Raw genomic sequence first — 7,612 nt, 5'->3', positions numbered from 1 at the left:
CTCTGTGCACAGGACGAGACCCAACTGACTGAGCCACACAGACCAGGGCCTTGCAAACTTCCATTTCACAAGGATGACCACAGGGGCTCACTCTTCCACAACCTCCTTGGTGACATTTTCTGTCCCCAGGGCCACTGGCAGGGACTGTGGTGCTGTGCTGCGCCCCAGTACTGCTCTCCCCGCTCCGCAGCCCTCACAACATGACGTGGGCGTGATCCTGGCTGCAGACCTCTCGCCTGACTCCCCAGCCCTCTTGGAGATTCCAGGAGATGCCAGACATCCTTTATTATATTAACATTTTGTTTCCCTGCCAAAACTAGCTGGAGTAGTTTCTGTTTGCAAGGGTGAATCCTCCCTGATACATGTGGGAATGGCTCTCAGACTCAGGGCTGAGGCCTGGGCTGAGGCATCGGGAGATGATGGAATAACCCGAGGATGGAAACGTGAATTAGAGCGGAGTGCAGTGTAGAAAACTAGGGTCCAAATACCAGGGAAGTAAGGATGAAGGCCAAATGCTTGGGGCCCGGAGTTGAAGGTAAAAGTCAGGAAGCCAAGAATCTTAATTGCTGAGCAGAGGTGAGGCAAAGGAGATTGGGGGGGGGGGGGGGCAAAGAGGTCTTGCATCTGAGCCACCGTCATGCCATCCAGACTGAGGAAGACCCGGAAACTTCAGGGCCACGTGAGCCACAGCCATGGCCTCATCGCAAGCACTGGTGGGGGGGTGGGGTGGGGGGGGGGCTGGTAATGCTGGTGGCTTGCGTCATCCCAGGATGAACGTGGACAAATATCACCCAGGCTACTTTGGGAACGCTGGTGGGAGGCATCACCACTTAAAGAGGAAACAGGGCTTCTGCCCAACTGTCAACCCGGATACACTGTGCACCCTGGTCAGTGAGCAGACACGGGGAAAGGCTGCCAAAAGCAAGACTGGAGCTGCTCCTTTCATGGATGCGGTGCCATCGGGCTACTACAAAGTTCTGGGGAAGGGAAAGCTCCGAAGGCAGCCTGTCATTGTGGAGGCCAAGTTCTTCAGCAGAAGAGCTGAGGAGAAGATGAAGGGTGCTGGTGGGGCCTGTGCGCTGGGAGCTTGAAGCTACAAGGAGGGGGAAGTTCATTAAAATGCCCACAAGTAAAAAAAAAAAGGCTAAGAAGGGGAGGTCAAGATTCCATTTGCTGGGCGGGAAGAGAGCCGCTCCTGAGAGACAAAAGTGGGAGGGAAAGCTTGGCACCCTCCAGAAAAAGAGAGAGAGCAGGCGTGGGGTCCCTGTCCTAAGGGTTTTATCTGGAAGTTTCAGGGAAGGATTTCAATAGAATATTGATCGGCCTCCCAGGTGTGCCACCTCAAGGTCGTGGTCTCCACTGATTGGTTGGCACCAGAATAGGGGGGTCATTCGTCAATGCAGCTGGTCTGTCAGCCATGGCATAGCTCTGTCTGATTTTGCTGCTGCTCTGGGTCTGGAGCTGAAACACAGGGGTTAATGCTTAAGGGAGTGGTCATGCAAGGGCTTGGCCTTTTGCCTGTTGCTAGGCACCCAGAACTCTCTGCCCTGGTAACCCTCTGCACCTGTCTTATCCTTCCTACTCTGCTCACGCCTATCTGACTACCTACTACAATAGGATATCTCAAGTGTGACCTGACCAGTTCATAGAACAGTGAGAATATTACTTGGCATGATCTGGAACCTATACTTCTGTTTTTACAGTACAGGATAGCTATATCAGACTTTGACTAATTTTAAGCTTGTGATTAACTAAAATCTTCAGAGTTTTTCAAGAACAACCTACCTTCAGGTCACAGGTCCATTTCATACTCGAAGCTAAATACAAATACTTACACTTACCTCTGTTATCTTTCAACTAATTTATTGAAGCCCAGAATTTTACTTTACCAAAACAACTTTCAGCCTTGGTTTTAATAATTTTTAAAAAGGCACAGCAGGGGTGGGGAGGGGGGCGGGGGGGGTGCGGAGGAGGGAGGATAATGGGAGTGACCCTATGCAATAACTTCAGAACATTCTCCTTAATCTTATTTAATTGCAAATAAATACCTCCCACAGTGGTCTGTAATGCAGGCCAACATTTGTGAGTATGAAGAAAAAAATTAACTTCTGCTAATCATAGCCATGGCAGTAATTAAACTTCAACAAAGTAATTGAATAATAAAAATATATTTTTTAGAGGTCAACTTAAGGAAAATAAAAAAGATGACATTCCTTTAATTTCTCAAATAGAAGAAATTCTCCTGTGTTTTAAGTAAACACTGTATTCTTCCAACAGCACTGCCCCCAGACTTGATTATCAATAATATTCTTGCTCTATTGCACGAATTTAAGAAATTTAAAATTTCTGAGTCTGTGCAGATAAAACTATATTTTTATTTGAGAACATGTAAAATAAAACAATATAAATTTAAAACCTTTAACTGAGGTTCTTCTGGAAAACTGCTCCATAGAGAAGCCATCAGTAATGTTTTTATTATTGGAAACTTATAGGAAATATTGTTGGGAGGCTTCCAATTTCCCTTATCAATGTAAATCCTGCATACTCCAAATGCATGTTTAGAGGGAAAGATATTAAAAATAAAAAGAAACTTCTTCAACACAATTTCTATAAAGTAAAATAACTTTAGCAGAGTGAAGAAGAAAAATTCTGATAAAATTTATTTTTAAATCTCTGCCACATTTGACAAGGAAATGAGATTAAAGTCTAAACCAACAAGAATATTATAAGAAGCTTGTGGGATTCATGGAGTCTACGGCCAATATTTTTTTAACATTAAGGACTATCTGGGACATTGAATTTATACTTAAAATATTTTTTAAAAAAATTCTAACCCAAGGTCCAAACAAAAATAACCCATGAAATCAGTCTTGGGGTTTCAGTGCCAATAAAGTTAGAAGATAGGGAAGGTGGGACTGGGCATTGGAATGGGACCCATTTGAGCCAAGGAGAGAGGGTTTTCGGTAACCTCTAGGGGAAGAATAGTTCTTGTTTAAAGAGAGCAGCAGAAGAGATACTCTTTTTTCTTCCGGACAATGTTGGAAAACAGGGGTGTGAAGCTTGTACATTTTGCATCCATTCTGTCATCAAGAGGGATGCTACCTTGAGAATGAGCCAGTACTCAGAGATGAGCATCGCCAGGAGGATTGTGAAAACAGGGGCTGCAGTTACTTAATTAACCAACCTCAGAGCCCGCTCAACCTCTGGACTTCAGTTATGTGAGCCAATACATCTGAGCTATGTTACCCACCCCTTCGTTTTACAGAGAAAGACTGCATCCTCTTCGATTTTAAGTGACTTGTCTGATGAAGCAGAACATAGATTAGAAGGCCTGGGGAGGGGAGGAGGAGATGAGGAGTGGGCTGGAGGGTGTCGATGGGGGGAAAAGGGAGACATATGTAATATTTTCAACAATAAAGAAGTCTTTAAAAAAAAGAAAAAAGAGAACATAGATTAAATAACTAAAAACAATTTTCTTTCCTTACCACAGCCAGATTAAATATTGAGGGTGCATACATAAGTGATAGGAACATTAAGAAGTGTACGAATAAAGTATTTCATGATCAGGATGACGAAAATATTCCTGTTTATCTGATCAACCCAGGAAGGCTAAAGAGAGAATGGGAAGCATCCGAAAGGAGAAAAGAGATGTAAAAATGAGCCTTTTCCCCCAGCTGGTTTGGCTCAGTGGCTAAAGCATCAGCCCACAGGCTGATTCCGGTCCCAGGTTTGACTCCGTCCAGAGCACATACCCTCGGATGCTGGCTCTATCCCAGTCCTGGTCAGGGTGCTTGCAGGAGCCAACCAATCAATGTGTCTCTCACATTGATATTTCTCTCTGTGTCTCTCCCCCTCCCTTACACTCTCTCTAAAAATCAATGGAAAAATAACCCTGGGTGAGGATTAACCAAAAAATAAAAATAAATAAAAATGAGCTTTTTTAAAAATGAGTAAGTTGACTCTTATGTCCTTCCTTCCAGCCTCAACTTCAGTCTCTTTAGTAGGGACTCTGCCCTACCGAACATTTACCCCCTCTATTTCTTTCATTGCCTTCCTGATTGTGGGTCTCAAGATTTCTGTGCTGCTCCAAACATTTTTCCACCTGGGGGTAGCCCACCTGCACTGTAAATCTCCCATGATCTGTAAATCATAATTACATTTGATCTGTAAATCATAATTACATTTTCAAAGTAGCTTCCATATTTTTAAGTGGTTAAGACATATGTTTTATGAAAATGCAGACTGTGTTGATCTTCTATGTAAAGAAATCTTATTAACCAGTTGATAAGTAGACATTTTACCATATTTGGCCCCTTTAAATTTTATTTTATTGATGAGAGAGAGAAACACCGATTTGTTGTTTCACTTACTTATGCATTCATTGGTTGCTTCTTGTACGTTCTCTGACTGGGGATCGAACCCTAAAACTTGGTGTATTGGGATGAAGCTCTAACCAACCGAGCTATCCAGCCAGGGCCATATTTGGCCACTTTAAACTTCATGGCAGTTTCAAGCCACTCTATCTCACTGAGATTAATATTCCTATTCCAGAGAGTGGATAATGTCACACTGAGATACTATCAATTTATGCATTCTAGGTCATGCTTTTGTGATTAAAGTTTTTTCTTTTAAGTCTTGGCAAATTAAATTATGACTTGGGATTATCAATCAAAATTAAATTTTATTTTTAACAGGCATACTATAATTATAATGAGAGCAGGAATATTTCTTCAGAGCTTAGAACTGTGCCTGGCATATAGTATAAGACAAATAAATATTCATTGAATAAATATTTGAATGAATGATTTCTGTTTGTTCCTTTTTGGTTTTGTTTTTAATTTTTGTGTTTGTTTCTACTCCCTTGACTCAAATGAATGATTCTGACACAACTTTGTGATATAGTTATGCATTTCAAGTTGAATAATTTTATTTTAAAAATTACCTCTCGGGTCATTTTAATATCAAATCTTTAAAATTTCAGATCAATATATATGACAGGAAATGATAAGCTGTGCTATCAGGTTGTTGGGCTATACATGTGATGATGTTATTTGAACCTGTCGATTAGTAACAGAGTTGGACAGATACCACAGAATGCCTTGACTTAATGGGATATGATTATGCAAGGAACCATATAAGGTAGCCTTTCCTCCCTGGAGGATGCATAACAATTAGTGTTACAATTCATCTAAATTGCTACATGTCCTCATCCACACGTGGGTATGTCACTTTCTTGCCACCTGTCCATAAGCTGTAGCTCAAATCAGTAACACCAATCTAGGTTTTTATAGTTGGCATGGATAGAGTATGATACCCTTATCTCCTGAATGTTTCCAAGTTTGCTGTGGGGTCGCACTGTTGAGTATTTAAGGGAAGCGGAAGTTGCAAGTACAGTTCTGTACTAGAAAAATATGAGAAATTTTGTTTGTCTTTTAGTAAATCAGGCATAGTCAAAACCCTGCTGCTGTTTTCGTTGCGATAGCTTATATTCGTCTCACGGTTCATCCTTTTTTTGTTGTTCTTCTTTTAATGATTTAAAACTTTAAATTGCTTATTACCTTAAAGTACAATTGGTATTATATATAAATGTATGGCCATATCCTCATTATTCAGGAAAAATTATCATTTTATTAGTGTCCAATTATACCTTTCTAGAAACTCTAATCTAAAACTTGGATATGAGCCCTAACCGGTTTGGCTCAGTGGGTAGAACGTCGGCCTGCGGACTCAAGGGTCCCAGGTTCGATTCCGGTCAAGGGCATGTACCTTGGTTGCGGGCACATCCCCAGTGGGGAGTGTAGTGTGCAGGAGGCAGATGTTTCTTTCTCATCGATGTTTCTCACTCTCTATCCTTCTCCCTTCCTCTCTGTAAAAAAAATCAATAAAGTTTATTTTTAAAAAAAAAAAAAAAACTTGGATATGAATATCCTGGAAAGTATGGTCCAGAATTTCTTCATTCGTAATTTAAAATCCTAACTATCCAGAACACCAACCTGTGAAGTAAGCCATGAGTGGTCACTGATGCACAAGTTGATTTTGTAATTTTAACATACTTTGCCTTCTTGTTTCATGAAAGAAACAAAATTTTTCCTGAAACAAATGTTAACCACTTGATCAAAAGCTGAAAAGAAAAATGCATCTAAGTCTCATTCAACAGTGTCCGTGCTCCATTGCCCCTAGCTCTGCCTACTTTCCCTAATTTTGTGTATCCAGGGCCACATTTGCACAGATATTTGAAGACAAGGTTTACAAAGAACGTGTCCTGTTTTTTTCTTTTTTTTTTAAGTGTAGCTAGCCAGGATTAAAAAGTGTGCCACTTGGCAGCCAGTCACCTACCATTTTTTCCCCTTCATGCTCAGTGTTCACATAACAAGGCGAATTTAATCTCCTCGCCAAGGTGGGGAGCTCTTTCTGACCTTTGCTGTTCTAAGAAACATAGTCATGGAATCATTTCCTTACTAAATTACCTGGTAAACAAGTTATCTCCAGTTTTAGGCTATCAAGGAGACTGAGAAGTTATTGCATATTTCCACTTGTTTTCCCAGGGCAATGATTTTCTGCTCAAACCACCATTGTTGTTTCTGATCACTGAGCTCCAAGATGTTAAATGAGACCAGAAGAGTGTCAATGACATTTGGGAACCTAACAGTGGGCCACTAGAAGTCCTTGCAAGTGGGTGTTAATTTTCCTATAGACTCTAGGAAATAGCACTTGAAAAGAAATTTTCATCGAGGAGCATGAAAACACAAGCGAAAGACTTCATTGTTGTTCATTTACTGGCTGCAGATTTAGGACTGAGTGAACATGCCAGAAGCTGCCAGCCAGGTCTTATGACTCACAGACACATGATGCTTCTGCTTGGGAGCACCAACAGGTGGATACAGACCTCGCCTGTTCACTAACTCTGTTCTGAGATTTCAAATAGATCACCCACTAGTTGGTGGAAAATGATTCCATTTGCATTTTTTCCCCAACAAATGCTGGTAGATTCAAAGTAACTTTGAAAAAAAAGGAAAGAGAACAAACCTTCAAATCAAATAAGTTGTGTGACGGCAGCCTCAGCGTGAAGGGTTTTCTTTTAGGGGTGATCTAGGTCACAGTTCTTACCTTCTTTGTACCTCAAAATGGAATGTTCCTACATCAAACCGGTGCTGGGCTCCATCCCAAGAGACTCTGAATCATTGATCCAATAATCCCCCTTCTAGAAGGGAGGCAGAGGAGATTTCACTTTCATTTTGTAACTTTTATAGACTGTTTGAGTGTTTCCATGCTTATATAGATTTTTTATTTTAAAACTTAATTTGAAAAGCATTTGTGCTCAATGTGGCCTTTCCTGGCCAAACCCCACTGCTAGTGGTTCTAGTTCTTCTAGACACTAAAAATACCTAGCCAAACATCCAAACAAACATCTATCTATGGCTTTCAATACATCGGACTGGTGTTCTAAATTCTTACCATAAAAAATGGATTTGAAAGTCTGGCTCTGCCAATGTATAAATTTAGGCAAGGTCTATAGCCTCTGAGCCTCAGATTGATCGACTGTGTAATGGGTACTTTGTATTAGTTCTCAAGGTTGAGTGGATATTAAAAGATACGATGCATGGCCGAAACT

The 7,612-nt window shown here is 41.0% G+C and overlaps 1 pseudogene; it reads left to right on the top strand.

Moving 5' to 3' along the window:
- Window positions 1-637: 637 nt before the first annotated feature.
- On the top strand, window positions 638-1,091 carry LOC132236540 (large ribosomal subunit protein uL15-like; annotated as a pseudogene).
- Window positions 1,092-7,612: the final 6,521 nt, after the last annotated feature.

This window comes from Myotis daubentonii, chromosome 6 (assembly GCF_963259705.1).
Source record: "Myotis daubentonii chromosome 6, mMyoDau2.1, whole genome shotgun sequence".
NCBI lineage: Eukaryota > Metazoa > Chordata > Mammalia > Chiroptera > Vespertilionidae > Myotis > Myotis daubentonii.
The sequence above is the reverse complement of the archived record's forward strand: the minus strand, read 5'-3'. Positions and strand labels throughout refer to the sequence as shown.